This window comes from Mercenaria mercenaria, chromosome 14 (genome assembly GCF_021730395.1).
Source record: "Mercenaria mercenaria strain notata chromosome 14, MADL_Memer_1, whole genome shotgun sequence".
In the NCBI taxonomy this organism is placed as follows: Eukaryota; Metazoa; Mollusca; class Bivalvia; order Venerida; family Veneridae; genus Mercenaria; species Mercenaria mercenaria.
In genome coordinates this window covers 30,939,132-30,958,931 of record NC_069374.1, presented here as the reverse complement: position 1 = coordinate 30,958,931, position 19,800 = coordinate 30,939,132, and the positions used below count along the sequence as shown (strand labels likewise).

General features: G+C 34.3%; 1 long non-coding RNA gene across 1 annotated transcript; it reads right to left on the bottom strand.

Annotated features, from left to right (window-relative positions):
* Positions 1 to 5,425: 5,425 nt before the first annotated feature.
* Positions 5,426 to 14,538, bottom strand: LOC128548274 (uncharacterized). The gene is made up of 3 exons (XR_008366911.1): positions 14,406 to 14,538; positions 6,398 to 6,519; positions 5,426 to 5,503 (listed from the first exon to the last, which is right to left on the bottom strand). It is a non-coding gene; the product is annotated as an uncharacterized LOC128548274 (long non-coding RNA).
* Between the last annotated feature and the right edge of the window lie 5,262 nt (positions 14,539 to 19,800).

The window sequence follows — 19,800 nt, the reverse complement described above, 5'->3', positions numbered from 1 at the left end:
ACATTACACAATGCTGAAAGAAATTAATTAAACGGAGAGCAGACAGTGTAAAACAAATTTTGGAGAAACCTTTATTGTCAAGGAGAAAGCTCTTTAGAGGGTTATGAAAGATATTGTGCTTGTAGTTGGTTTACCCTTGATGATGTTCAGATTTATCTTTTTGATTCTTTGGCGCCTGTTAATAGATTAACTTATATATTAAGTTATAAAAATAGGATACTTAATAAATTTATATAATGCCCTAACTTTACGAAATGAAAAGTTAGTGCACAGTATTTTTGTAAACACCAACCCAACATGTTTGTGTGTGTAAACATCAGTGTGCATTAAGAACCGTACACACTTATGCTTATATTTACAGCTAAGTATAGGAACAAGTTTTCGGTGTGTCCTTCGAATGACCTGGTGTAAGCAGCTTTAGGCAGACAGCTAGCCTAGAGTTGACATCCCTCGGTGAGTTTTTGTTGGTTTCCTCGAACATGTTCTTTAAAAATGAGACTTATTTAGAAGATAAATTTTAAAGCTTTTATTACATCGAAATAATTTGTCATACATATGTTACCATTTAAAGTCGTGGTGTCTACATCAATAAAATAAAACGTTAGAAAAAATAATAAAAAACAAGGAGTCGAACATGAAGAAAACTGAAAACTGTTAAAGGTGTAAAAAATACCCGTCTACACAATCTTTAACGTCCAATTTCAAGAATGATAAATCAAATCAACGCTGTTGTTATTTCTATTCAAATGATTTTACATAAAACGTGATCGTCTGATGAAATTGTGTTAAATAGCCTACCAATCTCGTTATTTATAACAAATTTGCAAAAAAATATGTGAAATGCATAATTGCGTTAGACAATGAAACATACAAAAAAATTAAAAATAGTCCTGGCGTCTAGAGACTCATTTACAACAACTTTATTGTCAAACCTCAAACAAAAAATGTTTCATTTTTCATAAATTATTTTGAAAAATTATTGCAATCACTCTAAACAAACAAAAGTCATCACTTTTATGGTTTATTACAGACTGTTCGTCAATCAGTGAACGAAATATTTTAGAATTGATTTTGCTCAAATACTAAATGCAAAACTTACATAGAACGATATGTATTTAGAAACAGAAATGCATTTATTCAGCGTTCTTCCGATTAAGAAACACACAGGTATCAGTGGCATTCAAAAAATGATATAAAAAGCGCCAGCAAATGCATTCATGTTTTAACACTTTGACGTGGTGACTCCATTCTTCCTGTATTCAAAGGAATATCTCTCTCTCTCTCTCTCTCTCTCTCTCATTAGCACTTGCTCCGATTAAGTTACAGTGAAAGAAAAGAAAAAAAAGAGAAAAAAGGAAAAAAGAAAAAACCCGCCTTAAAATGTATTAATCGTTTTATAGTTTTGAATTCAGAATTTAGGAAAAAAGATGTGTTTGCTTTGAGACTGCTTCCATGTACCAGATGTTACTTCAATGAAAAAAAAAAACCCAACATGAATTGCTTTTACTTATGAACATCTTTTAGATTTTCTGTCAAGTTGTTTACTGCTTTAAACTGTTCTTTAACCCTTACCCTGTTAAATTTCTATAATGAACTTGTCCATTTTTCAATTAACTGTTAAAAGGAGTGCATACCAAAATGTTACTGACTGAATGGCGAACAGTTCAGATCGTGATCAGACTGCACGGATGTGCAGTCTGATCATGATCTGCTCTGGTCACAAGGGCAGTATCAATCGTGTTTAGCATGATAAAGTATCATGCTATTTAATTTCACAAGTCGGCTTGGAACCGTTTATAAGTAGCTCTGTCATATTAACAAAAAATGTAAACTGGCTTGGTTCGAACTAAAAGAAGTATGTGCATGAAGTAAAATGTATGTAAAATAAACATCATGTACCTGTTATATGTCAACTGCCTACTTCTGACTGATGATATGTTAGCTCTAATCAGTTGTAAAAATGTCAATATTCCAAACATCCGCCTGGTATCATATATGCAATTTAAAACTTTTTTTATAAATTACCGTTTTGTGAAAAGTACAATTTACTTTTTTTTCGCTTCATCTTAATAATAATAAAAGTATTACAAGGTACTGCAATAAAACCGAACTACTGGAAACTTTGTTACTAACCGGCGTAATTACGTAAAACTATTAAAATTAGGATTATTCAAATATCTTGCTGCAATATATTCTGTACAAATGTAATGAAAATCTTGGTTAATTATTTATTGCAAAACTATTTTATATTTTAGTACAGGTTAAAACAACATCAAACACTATTATACAAAGCTTGTTTATGCATGATTGATTGTTTCAACTTCTTACCTAAAGCACCTGATATGTTTACTTTCGTTTTGAATTGTAGATGCTAGAAGTAACCGGAAACGGTGTCAGTCTTGAAGCATAATGAAACTTTTTGCATTCTTTTAGTATGCAGAAGCAACGGTTGTGTTGGCGTTTCTTGTAAATAAATATATGCAAATATGCAAATATCTGCGTCTATCCGGAAACATGTCGTTAAACCTAAACTAAGCCAAAATGTACGTCCGTAAGAATGACCGTAATTTGTGTTTATAATTTTGTCGGTTATTTCTTTCTTCTTTTTAGAGAGCGCTACATTATGACTATAAGATATGTTGCAGTTACTCCCCTTACCTTGCTCGACTGCATGTTATAGGCATCAATACTAATATAAATTAAATGTTCAAATTTTTATTTTGCACACACTTAACAACGGCGCCATACTTACGGATTAAAGTGTAAATTATACCTATATGTAATCACATTTTTTTCTCTCTCTCTTTTTTTATGACATTCAATTAGAAATACTTTGTTTAAATTTCAGTACAAGAGCAGAATTTTATAACATTTCATTATGTCGCGCTGCTGTGCGCGAGGGTTTTGTACCACATTTCGTTGTGTCGTCTTGGCGCCCGGGCTGACGCGCCATGACGAAAAGTTTGAAATGTTTGTGTGTCGTTTTGGCACGCGCGCCGACGCGAAACAAAACGTTACTAACAATGCGATATAACGACATATTATTTATTTGCGATGGCGTTTCTGTTTATTTCGCAAGAAATAAATTTAAGAATTAAATGCTATTTGTGTGTCTTTATAAAGGTATAAACCACACACGGACTGTATGCAAATCCATGAATCGCACAACAACACACAAGTATACATATATAATTAACAAATGATCAAGGCCTTCGAGTGGTTTGTTATTAAATTATCACGGTTCAGAATTCAGATGCTCAGGAATTGAATCATGAGGGCGTTAGCCAAAGTGGTTTAATATCTAACATCTAAACGATGAAATGTGGTAAATTAGACGACAAACCACAAGAATGCCTTGATTGTTTTCATTCTTACGTGTTCACTGAAATATTTTGAAAAAAATTATGCTGGGCTTCATTGGTTCAAGTAGAAAAGAGCCGGACGCCATGCGGCAAATCGACGTCATAATTTAGATTATGACGTCTAATGTTCTCTTACCCGTCCGCGCGCCAACCGTTGTTTATCGCAAAATATACAGAGCTTGAAATTCTTCTATCAAATTGAGCCATGTTAGAATGTACAATCAGAAGATTAACGATCCTGTCAGCGATTTTACAATGATAGTCGTATTTTACATGCAAGAAACGTATATGTGTCCCTGCTAACGTTACGGTTTTTTTTATCGTTCTACGTAAAAGTAAATTATATAGTTTATTGTAAAAGAAGGTAATAAAGTGTTCAAATTACGCACGATAGTGTAAAGCTACGAAAATGTGTTACCTTTGCTCGTTCGAAATACATTTCAATAATGTTATGACAGGTAAACATTTTACAGCTGTCAGAACAATACACTTAATGGTTTTTTTGGCGTCTTCGGTCACATTAAATACAGATTTAGTATCGTCTATAAGATATTAAAAATACCAATGATCTTTTATCATTTTGAAAAATGTATTGCAATTACCTTTATAATAATTGCACTCTCATTATTTCGGTGTTTTATTACATAATTACTTGTCCATTATTTTGAAAACAAAAACGTTCTGTCTATCAGTATATTCTTAACACTAACATTACTGAGAAGGTGAGCAAAAAGAAGTTAAACAAGAAGAAACATAAATACTAATAAGAAGAATCCTGTTAATTACATGCTTTTCAGTGAACTATCGAAATATTACAGTAAAATATATCAGGTATTTCACTGAAAATATCAAACATATTTTTCACTAGGAAGAAACTAAAAATGGTAAATTTAGTAAAAACGTGAAATAAAAAGAAAATGTGTTTGTTTTACATGTAAGATCGAAATATATTCCGTGAAGACAATAATTTACATTTTCACTCACGGCTGCAACACTCGTGAAGAAAATGCATATGCTGTTCTCTCGGTGAAATATATTTTGATCTTACACTGAAACAAACAAATATCCTCTAATAGATTTATTCATTTCACGACTATATATACTTCTTTATTAATGTTTAAAGGGAACAAATCCTCACTGACTATAAATAAACATGTCCTTGACACGTTTATCTCCCTTAATGACTTCAGTTTGGTTCGTTACAAGTGACACGTGAGGATAGCTATTCAGTTAAAATTAAAACAAGCTCCTTTTGATTTTAAAGTTTCATATTTGTTTACCTGGATAACCACTGCGTAGTTGACTGCTTCACAGAACGTCAGTAGCATTTAATATAATTAAAATAAGTGCAATTTGAATGGAATTACGGCTACCCAACCTGATTTACTCTGTAAATCTTAAGTCTTTACTTGCCACATTCGAACGTTTGTAATGTATTTACTCAGTAATAATAATATCATTTGCACAGAAGCACAGAATGCAACCCAGCAGAATAAAAGCGGATTCGTTTTAACTGAGTTTGTTCATGAGAGGTAATGGAAAATGCAACATCCCTAACGCCCCTGCTCCTAGTACTAGCTTAAGCAGAATATTATTACATAGATATAAACGGACTCCAACCTGATTTACTCTGTAAATCTTAAGTCTTTACTTGCCACATTCGAACGTTTGTAATGTATTTACTCAGTAATAATAATATCATTTGCACAGAAGCACAGAATGCAACCCAGCAGAATAAAAGCGGATTCGTTTTAACTGAGTTTGTTCATGAGAGGTAATGGAAAATGCAACATCCCTAACGCCCCTGCTCCTAGGACTAGCTTAAGCAGAATATTATTACATAGATATTAAACGGACTCCATGATCACAAAGGACCAGAAAATACAACAACGCTGAATCCAAGTACGGGCTGCCACACAGCACTAAGACTTAAATATTTTTATTATGATATTTATTATAACAAAATCTATAAGAAGACCATTTTGAAGACGTAAAGACCATTGTCTGGTGTAGTATTCAATGCGGGTTCAAAAATCATCGTGAAAGATAACAAACAAAATCAATTCAACTCGAAATATTTTACTATTTCTTGAGTTACAAAACTAGCAAAGTTTTGTCAGCCTTTCCAGTTTGCTTGAGTTCTGAAATAGAATGTAAACATTCTTTACGTTGTATAAGACTTTTAATGAAAAATAAAACATCTAAATGCATAGAATGAAACATGCGTAGCTGTTGCCGAGAGGTTGATGTTTCTGATTTTAGAGCTAGTGTCTCACACCGCAGTTTGGACGTATAATGTATGTGAAGAAGCAGACTTTCGGAAGGTCGATGGTTGTACCCCATCTTTCCAATAGTGTCCGGGGGTCGGCGCGGGTTCTATAGTTGTTTTTTTTTCAACAAGACTCAGGACAGCCTAATTTTCCATAGAATGTTTTTGATGCTACAGGGACAATATGCTATACCACAAGTTGACAGGGAGACAACTCTAAGACCTTCCTTATATACTTTATTTTCTTATAACTTTATCAGCTATTACATGTTTTCTTTGTATTTGGCTGCTACTTGCAATGCACTCTTAAAATATCACGATTGGGCATAAGTATTGTAACGGCTGTTTAAATAGCACGAAATAAAGTGCAGTAAACTCCGTTGGTGATCGTTTTTAAACGTATATTGAAAAGCTGTTGAAGCATATTTTGTGACCTGCCCCATGTTGTTCTGTGACAATTTGTTAACTAGAAGAACTTTGAACTACTGTTTTACCATTTTTGCCAGATCATAAGAGGCAGCTAGTAGTGCTTGAACTATTTGTAAGTTTTTCTATATTTTTATGATTACAGCAGGCATAAAAGTTTTGATTCAATACCTAATATCTTTATTTTGGTGTAAATGGGGTGTGAAAACAAAATGTTTAGTCCTATCTGGCGCCATATAACCTGTACTATGTACGGTGCGCCGTTAAACCAAAATCAGAAAATTACTTTTTTTCTAGTTTTATAATGTCACAGTATGTCAAATAGGACATGCGCATGTACCTGTTAACGGCATAGAGGATGGCTCACGTGACAGCACCATCTTCTCCAACCCAACCAACCACAACGTCTACGAATATAGCATTCGTGCCGAGGGTTACATCTGAATCCACACCGACATTGACCTGAAAAAAAGTTTTTGATTACTACTGTGTTCCGTTAGGACCAGCGCCTGCCCCGTGTGAACGCGAGGCGCGAAGGTACGACGGAACGATGGCGAAGCACGACATTACGATAGTGATAACACGACAGTGCGATGGCGAAGCGCGACAGTACGATGGCGAAGCGCAACCGTACGATGGCGACAATCCGTCGTACTGTCGCGCTTTGCCATGTTCGCGCTTCACCATCGCACTGAGCCCGCTCGCTTAGCTCAGTAGGGAGAGCGTCAGTCTACGGATCGCGGGGTCGCGAGTTCGATCCTCCGTGACGATTTGATAAAAGATATTGTGTCTGAAATCATTCGTCCCCCACCTCTGATAATATATGTGGGGAAGTTGGCAGTTACTTGCGGAGAACAGGTTTGTACTTGTACAGAATCCAGGAACACTGGCTAAGTTAACTGCCCGCCGTTACATGACTAAAATACTGTTAAAAAACGGCGTTAAACCCAAAACAAACAAAAGAAAATCGCCATCGCACTGTCGCGCTTCACCATCGTAGTGTCACCATCGTACTGTCGCGCTTCACCATCGTACTGTCGCGCTTCGCCATCGCATTGTCGCGCTTCACCATCATAGTGTCACCATTCTACTTCGCCATTGTACTGTCACACTTTACCATATTTTCTCTATTTACAAAAGTTCCGATTTTAGTTCGTGCGATGTTTCAAATCTTGTGGTATTGAGAGCATTGATGGTAAAACATACATTTTTTTTAAAAGCACGCTAAAATGTTACAAAATGCATCTTATGATTATCGGCTTTGCTCAATACATGATAAAATGCTAAAAATTATTGGCTAAACTTAACCAACCAGGGGCGGAGGAGAGCGGGTTGGATGGGGGTCCGAACCCCAAGTGTCTGTGATTATGTCAATAAATTTTTGATAAATGAAAGGTTCAGTAATTAAGCAATTTATCTTTTTACTCTTATTTTTTTTTCGAAATAAACTGGAATAATTATGAACGCTTAACTTACAGTGTTTTTTCTCTAAAAGTTTTGAACATCACTGCGCCGCTATTAGAATTATATGCCATTTAAAACGGTTATTCATTTACATTTATATTTAAATACGAAAATATTAAAATTGTAAGTATTTCAAAACTTTTTAAATTTTGAAAATCCATAAATGAGGGAAATGGTTATTAAAAATTAAAAATTCCAATCCCATTCAGAAATGATGTAAAAAACATTGTTTTGCCCACCACCAGATGAACAGATGTTAATTAGTGACGTCGCAGCGATCATTCCTATATCAACCGGCAGGGTAGAATATCACCCGACCGAATACTTTAAAATAATTTTAAATAAAATTGATTGTTTTGTAAGAAAATGCTGTTTAATCAGCTCTTATATTTCAAGTCATGAAACGTTAAATTTTGTCAGCTTGAATTAATAAAAGTTACACTCTTGCTTAAAGTTTGCATATAAATTTTATGGGTAAAGTTTATATAAAAGTGTTAATTTGGTCTAGAATAAAGTTGTTTGTTTCCACTTACCCGACAGATCCTATCTTTTTATCGCTGACCCTTAAGTTTTAATTGAAGAAAAATATTCATTCAATTTGGAAAAAAATGTAGATCTTTTTAAACAAGATTATCAATAAGTATTCCTAAGCACGTCCCGCCGTCTGATGTCATGCAAACTAAGTGATTTTTTGCGCATGCTTGACAGGAAGGCGACAGTATGATGGTGAAGAGCGAAGACGCGATGGCGAAGCGCGACAACACGATGGTGACACTACGATGGTGAAGCGTGACAATGCGTTGGTGAAGCCCGACAGTAAGATGACAGTCTACTAATATAGCATTCGGGCCGAGGGTTACATCTGAATCCACCCCGACATTGACCTGGACTAAGCACGTCCCTCCGTCTGATGTCATGCAAACTAAGTAAGCCCGAAAGTAAGATGGCGAAGCTCGAGAGAATGACGGGGAAGCGCGACAGTCCGACAGACTGTCACCATCGTACAGTAGTGCTTCGCCAACTGTCGAGTTGTCGCCACCGTATTGTCGCGCTTTGTCATCGTACTGTCGTGTTATCGCCATCGTACAGTCGCACAATGCCATCGTACCGATGTACTTTCGCGTTTCACTTCACAGGGAGTAGGCGCTGGCCCTAATGGAATACCGTAGATTACTTAAAACACTTTTTTTTAATAGCAGAACTAGAATTAGGGTTAAGCATTCTAAAGAATATTGCCTTTATACGAGTTATAAGATATTTACAAACATGCTGGCGTAAAGAACACAATTCAAGAATATTGATTTTAGTGCAGCAGTGACATATTCGTAAATAAAACTTTCCCCCCTCATATTTTGATCTAAATATAAACTGACGTGTGCTTGACCTTTTTTATTTACCACAATGCAAATAATTAAACCTGTGAAGTACGTCATTTTGCGCTCTGCTGAAAATATGACGTTTGTGGTATGTTTGAAGATTTACAGCTGCAAAATGGAGAATAACATAAAACTGGAAAAAGTACCAGTCAATCAGAAATATCGTCAACTTTAATTTAGCAAAATTTCATAACAGCCCGTTAAAAACTGTTAGGTGGCACACACATGTATTACCTTAGAGCTAAGTCACACATACGGATATGTCCGTGCGTTGAGGTACGGTGTGTATCGGATTGATCTGTGGGCGAGTGGACACGGATAAGTACGGAGCAGTACGTCTTAGTACGGGAAAAATGGTGAGAAACGAGAACGAAAAGATACAGGACGCGAATAAGTACGGACAGGTACGGCGTACTACGTTGAACTACGTTTTACTGCGCCTTACATCTTGCCCAGCGCGTTGACGGATCTGCGGTGAACTACGTTGAACTACGCTTAAGTACGGACAGCCTCGGACAACTACGTTAAGCTACGGATCAATACGCATGACTTCGTTTGCATTAAGGTTTAGTAACGGGTCGGTAAGTCACGCTCAAATGGCCTCGGATCGCTCAAACTTTTGTGCATGTTCAAAAGTTGGAGAAACTTGCAAGTTTGGAGTGCGTCTTGAATACGTTTTGACCAAATGTTAATACGGATTGATACGGATTACTACTTTGAGGTACGGCACAGGTACGGATCGATACGGATTACTACGTTTCTATCCGTGGCTAAACGTAGCTATCCGCGCCGTTTGTGTGACTGGGGTATTAGGCCCGTTTATTTGTCACAATATATTTGCATTTCATTTCAATTTATACGACTATACCCCCAGCAGAGCTATTGTAAAAGGGTCTTCTTACGTTTGTAAGCGGACACTTTATAAATAGAACTGTCTTGTAAGAACGCACTCTATCAGTTAACTACCTGCACGTGAAGTTCGTGAACGAAGTCATAAACTGTGCCTGATGTAAAGAATGTCCATTTTCAAAGTGATTTAATTTTTGGCTATCTTTTGTTAAAGGTATCAATATTTTAGAACTGCAAAGTAAATAAAACTGTTTTAAACAACACAGGAAAGAATTATTAATTTCCACTTATAAACTGAACGGCAACGATAACTTTAAACCGCAATCAGCATAGAACATCTGCAACACCTGAGGCAATTATTAATCAAATAAAAAATTAAGTTGGCCGCACCATGTGAAAACTACGGTGTTCCGTTAAGGCCAGTGCCTGCTCCCCATGAACGCGAAGGTACGAGGATACGATGACGATAACACGGCAGTGCGATGGCGAAGCGCGACAGTATGATGGTGACAGTCCATCGTACTGTCGCGCTTTGCCATCGCATATTCGTTCTTCACCATCGTACAGTTGCCTTCCTGTCAATCATGCACAGAACAATTTTCTTAGTTGGAATGACTTTAGACGGAGGTACGTGATTTACTTACTAATAATCTTGTGTAACGTAAATCTGCAAGTAAAATCCAATTATATTGAACAGAACAGAAGTGAACAGAACTTTATAGAAGGAACTTAATTTGGAGGAAATAAAGAAATCTTATCTTATCTTATCTTGTTTTCTAGACCTAATTAACATTTTTGTATAAAATTACACAAAAGCTTTGATATAAGCAACATTTAAACGACATTGTTTCGTTATTTTAAGCTGATAATAAATATTTCAATTTTTCATGAGCTGAGTAAACAATTTGATATTTGTTTATAAATAACACTCTGGTGATATTCGTTTGCATATTGTGTTCAAGTTAGATACACAATGGTTTAGCAAGTGTGACACGCTAAAGTGTAATCAATGTTAATGTGAACCAGGCACTCATCGGTCCTTAAAGAGCATTATGTGCTCAGGTGATCTTAGTAACCATTCTTTTTGTAAGCCCACATAGCTCACTTTACCTCTTGTGACCCTTTTCCGTTTAACAGGCTTTTTAAAAAAACCATTTAAGGTGAGTGGTTTGCTAATAGATATATAGACACCTTTTACGAAGTCCAAGATTAAATTTACAACAAATCCCTATTAAACTGCTAAAATGTTATATACAAACAGATAAAAGGTATCGTACCTCCATACAAAACGACACATCCAGCAACAGAGCTCCGATGCCTTAATGTCAACAGTAAGGGTTGGTACTAACAGTTCTAGTATTTCGTCTCGTTCGTTCGTTTCCTCGTCATAAAGGCGTCTGTCATGTTTAACACCTTGTATTTCATGTAGAGATGTATAACAATGTACAAACACATGTACTGCCACCCGTTTGAAATTTGAATGCACGAAAATTTCTAGTAATACGACTAGCCGATACATTATATTTAGACAGGCACACGATAATAATTTAATGTTTATCTTTCGAAAAAAATAGTTCTACTTATTTTTTATTCATTCATTAATATATTCAGTACACCTATCGTCGTATAAGTCAGATACAGTTACTCGTTTTCCTTCGAAAGTGTCCCCTTACAGACGTAAGAAGCCGTTTCGCTAGGACGAACACCAATTTTATCCTTGGCTTCGCCTCGGACAATATTGGTGTTCGTCCTAGCGAAACGGCTTTTTACGTCTGTAAGAGGACACTTTTGGAGAAATCTCGTACTGTATCTATTACATACAACAAATATCTTGTGCTATTTTAACATGTACATATAATAGTTTTGGCTATTTGTAGAAAGCGGAGTTATTAGAAATAACGGTATGTCGACAGGTTAGTGAGCTGAGAGAATCAAACAAAAAAAAACAACAAAAAAAAAAAAAAAAACAACATGAAAAGCAGAAAAACAAAGAAGTAAGAAAACTACCGTGGTATGTAGATTTTGTTGTTTAAAGTAAGGGGAGGTAACATTTCAAATCGTTATTGAAAATATCAAGACGATCGTTACGGAACGCTGTATATTTTTCTAGTTTTATTCTGTTTATCAGCTTTTGTTTGAAATTAGTTATGTCTGGTACTATTTTCTTTGTTTTACAGTTGCATATTATATTAAAATGTTTTGAGAGCAGAGTATATATGAAGTAACCTTCCTTTTTTAGTGAAAAAAAAATGTTAGGAACTTATTCTGTTGTACCTGGATATGACAATCATTCAATCATTTGAAAGTTTGGTTCCAAAATTTCTGAATCTTTGTACAGTTCCAGAACAAGAGTTCCATACTTTCAACTTCAATATTACGAAAGTCAAATATGCTCGATTCTGTTAAGTTGCATTTATTGCATTTATATAAGAATTTGTTTGTTGCAATATTTCTGTGAGGAAAGTTAAAATGGAAGATTTTTAAATTGTTATCTTTGCAACAAGTATAAATATTTTTGAATATATCTTTCCAACGGAAAGAATCATTCCCAATTAATTTGAGATTTTGTTTTTCCCTGTGATTTAGTTAGTTTTTTTTCAAGTAACAGGAGTTAGGTATATTATATTCGTTTTTTAAAACATCAAATGTTTTGAACTGTTTAGATTCTATATCGTAAGTATCTTTAATATAAATTATATTTTTCCTTATCCATAAAGGGAAATTTATTAATGATTTATTCTTTTTAATGAGCAAATCATTCCATATTATTTTCATGCTTTTATTTTGTGGATTTTTGTTGAAATTTATTTTGCTCCATGAAATAAGGATATCTTTTAAGGTATTGGACACCTAATAGTAATGTTTAAAAAATGACATTTGCTTGGTATATTCTTAAAACTGGCCATGCTTCGTACTGTGATGCAAATTTTAAACAACTTTTACCGTGCCGTTTTTTTTTTTGTAAATTTTGTATAATTTATGGTATTTCCTGAAGCTCAAGTAGAGACAAATTTCAGTGCGATTGCCACTATCTAAAACGTTTGTAAAAATTCGTTACAGCATTAATTATGATAAAAGAAACATCAAACTATTGGTAAACAATTATAAAACACAAAATAAAACTGTAAATATCATTTTTTAGGGTGCCTCAAGTAAACAGATTTAATGAGACAGAATTCTAACTCCAACGTTGAAACATTACGGTCGAATCCTGTATCTGTTCTTAATTTTGCTCACTTCATTCAAAAATAACCTTTGGGCAGAAGTAAAACCTACCTATATTTCTTCCACAATATGTAATCTAAAGAATGAAGGCAAAATAGAGAACTTTTTACCGCATGTAACTCAGTATTTTTAAAGATGTCTAACTCTACCCCTCCTGATTCAGAGGTAAATTCACTTTGAACAGCAAGAAATCGCTTATAAAATGAAAATTTTCCACTTCTGTACAATACATCCATAATAAGTCTTGAAAGAAGTAAACACTTCCTAGAAAAAAAGAAGAAAATATGGAAAAGGAAAAAAAGTTGCTCCCAGTGGGGCTTGAACCTACGCCCAACCCCGCCCCTGTAAATTGCAGTCAAAGCAGGTTTATGGTAGGAATTGAATACTATTCAAAAAGGAGGTACTCTATTATGGGTCCAATACTTTAAGAATGTATTTTTTAATTTTAATTTAATTTTAATACCTTTGATATTTCGATTTTCTCGAAAGCCTATTGATGGTAATGCTATCGCTAAAATACAAATATAAGGAGATAAAGGACATCCTTGACGACCACCTCGTCTAATGTAAGACATATCTGATAGATACCCGTTATATAAAACACAGCTTAATGGCTTATCATAAAACAATTTAACCCAATTCTTTAGTTAAAGGCCAAAATTAAAGAGGTCTAATGTTGTCTGTATAAAGTTGTAGTTAAGGCTGTCAAATGCTCTTTCGAAGTTTACAAAGAATAGAAGTCCAGGATAATCGTTCTGTTTAGAGTATTCAATAAATATACCTTTAATAAAGCCAGTCTGGCTATTGTCAATCAACTTATCTTAAATCTTTTCTATTCTATTTGCGATTACTTTGGTTAAAATTTTGTAGTCAAATTTGGAAGGAAGGATAAATCTTTATTTGGTTTCGGTAACAAAATTTTTAAACTCTGTGCCTGATGTTGGCTAAGGAAACCTATTTCGAATGAATAATTAAAAGAATTTATCATGTCCACTTCTATTTCGTTCTAAAATATCTTATAAAATTCTATATTTATTCCATCAGACCCTGAAATGTTTGCTATCTTACATTCTTTCTCACTAATTTCCCCTTCACATAATAAATATAATTGGCTATCATTTTCGTCCAATTTTAATTGTTTTACCGTTACAATTTTTATGATTCCATAGTTCTATTTTTTCCGGCTAATGATATAAAGCCAATTCAATGTTTAAGACAATTTTTACGGCTTATTTTTTTTTGTCTTCTATAATTGCGTCCTTATAATTGTACTAATATTCATTTCTTTGCGACATTTAGTTATTATTAAGACCCTGTTGACATTCCGCTGCAACATGGAACCGAGCTAACAACTTCCGAACTAAAAGTTCTAAAAGACATTAATCTTAAACAGCTTTTAATTATTAATAAGATTTATGCTATATAAGGACTTACCTTCAACATTTTCAATCAGAATTCCTCCCATAAGGCAAAGAACTAAGAACACAAGCAGTAGTTTTGACGTCATGGTTACTTTCTTTTCAAAATTGAATAATATGAAGTCATAAGACGAGCTGGTGGACATTTATATCATTCAAAAGCAATAGCAGTAACCAACAAACAAACAAATAAATAAACAACACTAAAACCACAAAACAAGAAATGTCTAGAAACAAAAACAATTTCAACAGCAATTAATTTTATTAATTACCGAGATATGAAACATTTGCGACGATATTAGCTTGAACTCGTGCAACATGGATCACGTTTTTTCCTTCGTTTGTTTGTTTTGCCATAATTAAAGAGAAAACCAACATAGTGAGTTTGCGACCAGCATGGAACCAGACCAGCCTGCGCATCCGCGCAGTCCGGTCAAGATCCATGCTGTTCGCTGTCAAAGCCTATTGCAATTAGAGAAACCGTTAGCGAATATCATAGATCCTGACCAGATTGCGCGGATGCGCAGGCTGGTCTGGATCCATGCTGGTCGCAAAAGCACGATGTTGGTTTTCTCACGGTGCAGCTCAGTATATGTAGGAGGCTTGTCCCAGAAAATCGCGAACTGTTTTTATTATGTCGAAAATAAGGGACGCATCAAATTATCATTTTAATTGATGTTATTTCAATGTATAATATCAGGACCATAGAGATAAAAATGAAATATCTGTCAATTTGAGTAGTTTTAACTAATGGGCGGCAGTCAGTTCTAGTTGGCGCGCGCTCAGTTTTCCTGTAACTTCTTTTAAAATTCATGTAACTTACCCGGTATACTTCTTACAGGATTGAAATTTAAATCGTCGTTAACGGCAACGTGTGTGTGCGTAATTATGTTGAGTTTCTAGTCTTTGACATCACATACGTTAAAAAAAGTGACGTAATTTCCAAATATTTACGAAAATACTTATAAAACTGTTAAATAAAACGCATTTGTAGAAAATTAAGACCCATGTAGTATCTGCTTACCATAACTAGGAGTCTAAAACCTAAGTTGTAAATGAAGTGATCAGCTGCTACCATTCAGGTTGGATTTCAACATGAAAGTATTTATAAAACAAACAGAAATACATACAGCACACATGCAACATAACTAAACTAACTAAACTAAAACTAAGTAAAACATTAGTCGAGACATGCAGCTGAAACAAAACTAAAACTAAAAAAAATACAGGTACAGCAAAAGAAGAGGGATACAAAGCAGGGTATCCAAACAAAAGAAAATACTGTGTAGATTGGGTATAATTTAAGCCCACATTGAACAATCACACTTGTGTCCGCGTCAAGTCAGGATCAGTCGTTTGAATTCCTTATAGTCTGTATACCTAACTAAAAGACTGTTCCAGACTTGTGTGGCCTCAAAGCGAAAACTATAATTACAGTAAGTGGTTGTGCTTACTTTGGGTACCTCAAAAGTGTTCGTATACCTGAAATTGTAATTAGACGATTTTACTGCGACAAGTCCTTGAATATATACAGGAGAAATTTTATTTAAACTTTTAAAAACCTCCAACGCAATAAGTCTTATTCTACCTATGTAAAGTGTTTATATATCAACTTTGCTTAACAGTGATTCATAACTAGATGTGTAATCATTAAACACAAATGTTAAGAGCCCTATGTTGTAATTTGTCTAACTTATTAGTATTTTCTTTACTACAAAAGGTGCCAAACTAACGGACAATAATTAAAAATGCGATCTTATGAAACATTTGTTAATTACAATTTCGGTATCTTCTTTTAAAAAACGGCTTAACCTTGCATTCATTTGTCCTGATACTTTATTACAGATATATTTTTTGATAAAATAACAAATATCGTTGATAAAATTATTGAAGATCGGGGGACCTAAATTTGGCCCTTGAGGACCACCTTTATTTATATCTTGCAAGTCGCTATAAAAAATCACCCAGTGTAACTTATTGCTTTCGGTTGGATAGTTAATCAAACATAAGATTTGCTGACGGTTCAGTTAGTCTATAAGCTTTAAGTTATAATAACTAAATCGACAGTCGAATGCCTTTGACAGGTCAATGAGTTTATACTCATGCCTGTCCAGTGCACTCTTCCAGTCCTCAGTCAAGCGTAAGAGAATTGTTTGAGATACTAATTTAGCTCTAAAGGCTTATACAAATTTATAGAATACATTTTCAAAGTGGAAATTTAGTTGCAGACAAATTGATTGTTCAAAAAATATAGACATACGACTAGGCACAATGCTAACAGGTCTGTAGTATTTCTTCTGAAAAGGATAATTATTTCTTATATATTGGAGTGGCCTGCGCCATTTTGAACTGATAAGGGAATTGAGAAGTTTCAAAAAAACATTTATTAACAACAGTTGTGATAGGGCCGGCCAGAACCTCTGCCCCTGCTTTGATAACCCTTGGTGTTATATTATCTACCCCAGTGGCCTTTAAGCTGTTTAATAGCTTAAAAGTTTGTTAAGTACTTACTGGTTGAAATTTAAACTTTGAAACTGATGGAAGCTTGAGAAATACTAGTTTTAATGGGGTTATATTCATTCTATTTAACAGAGCTATTAATTCCAATGTCCCTAGCAATATTCACATATAAGTTATTCAATATATTACCAACTTCCCTCTGCTGAGAAACTAGGGTATTGTTTTCGTTGAGAATCATTTTGGCATAAGATTTAAATAGTCACGTCCAAACTTATTCTGCATATTTCTGTTAGGAAACCCCCAATGAAATCTTTTGGGAACATTTTTACGGTACATGTATCATGTATTTGTAATGGTTACATCTCCGAAAATGAGTTTATGTTGACATTAAAGCTTAAAGTTGCCCCGTTGGCATATTTTAAATGTATACCGGTATTTTGTCTTTTGCTTCTGCAATTTTCATCGGCAGTCCGAAAACTTTATCCTCATATTCAAAATTATGAGGTATAGTCATCCCATTTAAAATTTCTACATGAATATAAAAGTTTGATTTTAAATTATTAAAGCAAGTAAGTCTTGCCAGTATTTCATGATTTTTTAAAGATTTTTTAATGTCTTCGTTTTCCTAACAGTAAAATGCAGATACGTGTAAGGCCTAGAGGGATGACAACTATAAAAAAAATCAGATCATAAAATAAGTCATCCCGATAAGCCAAATGAGTACGGCTAGTGATAGATAATGAATTGCTGTATACATGGTTATTTTAGAAATGTATATACATGTACATATATTTATTTTATGCTCTTCTGTGAAATTCTGAAATTTATCGGTGAAATAAAATTGATATTTTCACTGTTTCAAACAGTGAAATTATCATTTTTATTTTTCACTGGTACGGAACTACATTTGAATGCGAAATGATATGAATTATAAATGATAGGAATTTCCTTGCGAAATATTCTTCATTAAAGGTAAAGATGTATAAAAATAATAAAAGTATCATAAATATTTACATTTTATCATAATGAAATGTAGGGCTGGGACGATTTTAAAATTTTGAAACCGGTTAATCTTTTGTATGAAATCGAATCGAACCGGTTAATCGGCCACCATATTTTAAAATGCTTTTTTTCTTTCCTGACGACCGTATAAAGGTACTTTCAGCAGCTGACTTCATTAGAAACTTACAGACTTTATCATTTGGAAGCAGTGTGATAATTAATAAGTCATATTTTGGTGTATTTTATTTTAGATAGATCATGACAAGCAAATCCAAGACTATTGATTATGTTCAGTTGATGTGTTTTAGCGGAAATATACTGCGGGTCTATGTGCTGGTCACAGAAATATATACAGATAAAAGTATTTGTGACGTTTATTGTTTGAGAGTGATTAGCAGTTTTGCAAAATTGAAACCGGTTTCACCTAGTAATCGAATCGGATTCGATTAACCGAGTAATTTTCCCAGTCCTAATGAAATGTAAAATAAATCAGGCAACGTAATAGAGCTATTTATAGTTTTTTCTACAAAGACATCCTGACGTCACGACATTATGACATAATGATGCGATGCACGTGACGTTGCGCTGAAAAACTGAATATTATTTGGTTAAAAACATTAAGAATGCATAAAATAAATAGAAAATTTGTATGTTTCAGTGTAAGATTGAAATATATTTCACTCGCGAACACCATAATTTACATTTTCTCTCGTGGCTGCGCCACTCGTGAAAAAAATTGCATTACAGTGTTCACTCGGTGAAATATATTTCGATCTTACACTAAAAAAAGCAAATATCCTCTATATTAATTACCACTTTATATGATTTAATTTAAACAAAAATGACAAATATCAGTATAATAAAGTAAATAATAACTTCAGTTGGAAATAGATTAGCTGTCCGAGATTTATAGAATTACCTAAATTTCCAGAAAACTCAAAGTCCTTTTATTTCGAAATGTAAATCTGTCATGAAATAGGTTTGTCTTTTGTTAACATGACCAAGGAAGAATAAAGGTATGCAACTCAGCTGTGCTGAAATAGTTATTTCGGTCAAATATCATACCATATCATAAAATGTTGGTCGAAAATAGGAAACCCCCAATGAAATCCTTTGGGAACATTTTACGGTACATGTATCATGTATTTGTAATGGTTACATCTCCGAAAATTAGTTAATGTTGACATTAAAGCTTAAAGTTGCCCCGTTGGCATATTTTAAATGTATACCGGTATTTTGTCTTTTGCTTCTGCAATTTTCATCGGCAGTCCGAAAACTTTATCCTCATATTCAAAATTATGAGTTATAGTCATCCCATTTAAAATTTCTACATGAATACAAAACATTTGCTGTCTTACAAATAGATATTAAGATATCGCAGTATATGTCACAGGGTGAGAAAAATGTGCAGCCAGACCAGGACTCGAACCCGGGGCCTCAGAATACCGTTCCGATGCTCTACCGACTGAGCTACCCGGCCGCCTACACATGTTCTCCCCGTTTAAATATTCAAGTTCTACACCGTGACATATTTCCGCACCATTTTGAAGTTCGTCCTCGAATTTCAGCGGGTACTTTTATATATATAAGTAATTACAGGCGTCGGAGACTAACCAGTGTAATGCCGTCACGGTCCCATGTTGGGTGCCAAATGTTGTAGCATCCCAAGACGAACCCACATCTACCAGTAAACTATAAATATTTGGCAGAAGGGTTGAGCTAGCCTTCGGGCACGACAAGGAAAGCCCTTCGTCAGTGGTCGACCCTATCTTAATTAAGCAACGTAATTATAAAAGTTACAGAAAATAATAACGGTTTTTCCTTTTCTCGAAAAAACTGATAGAACTTTTATTGTTTTTATGCCATTAGCATCAGCTGCTTTATTTTCTGAGAAAAAAACCTGACATAACGTTTGATATATATGGCACCCATTCACAATTCAGACTTCT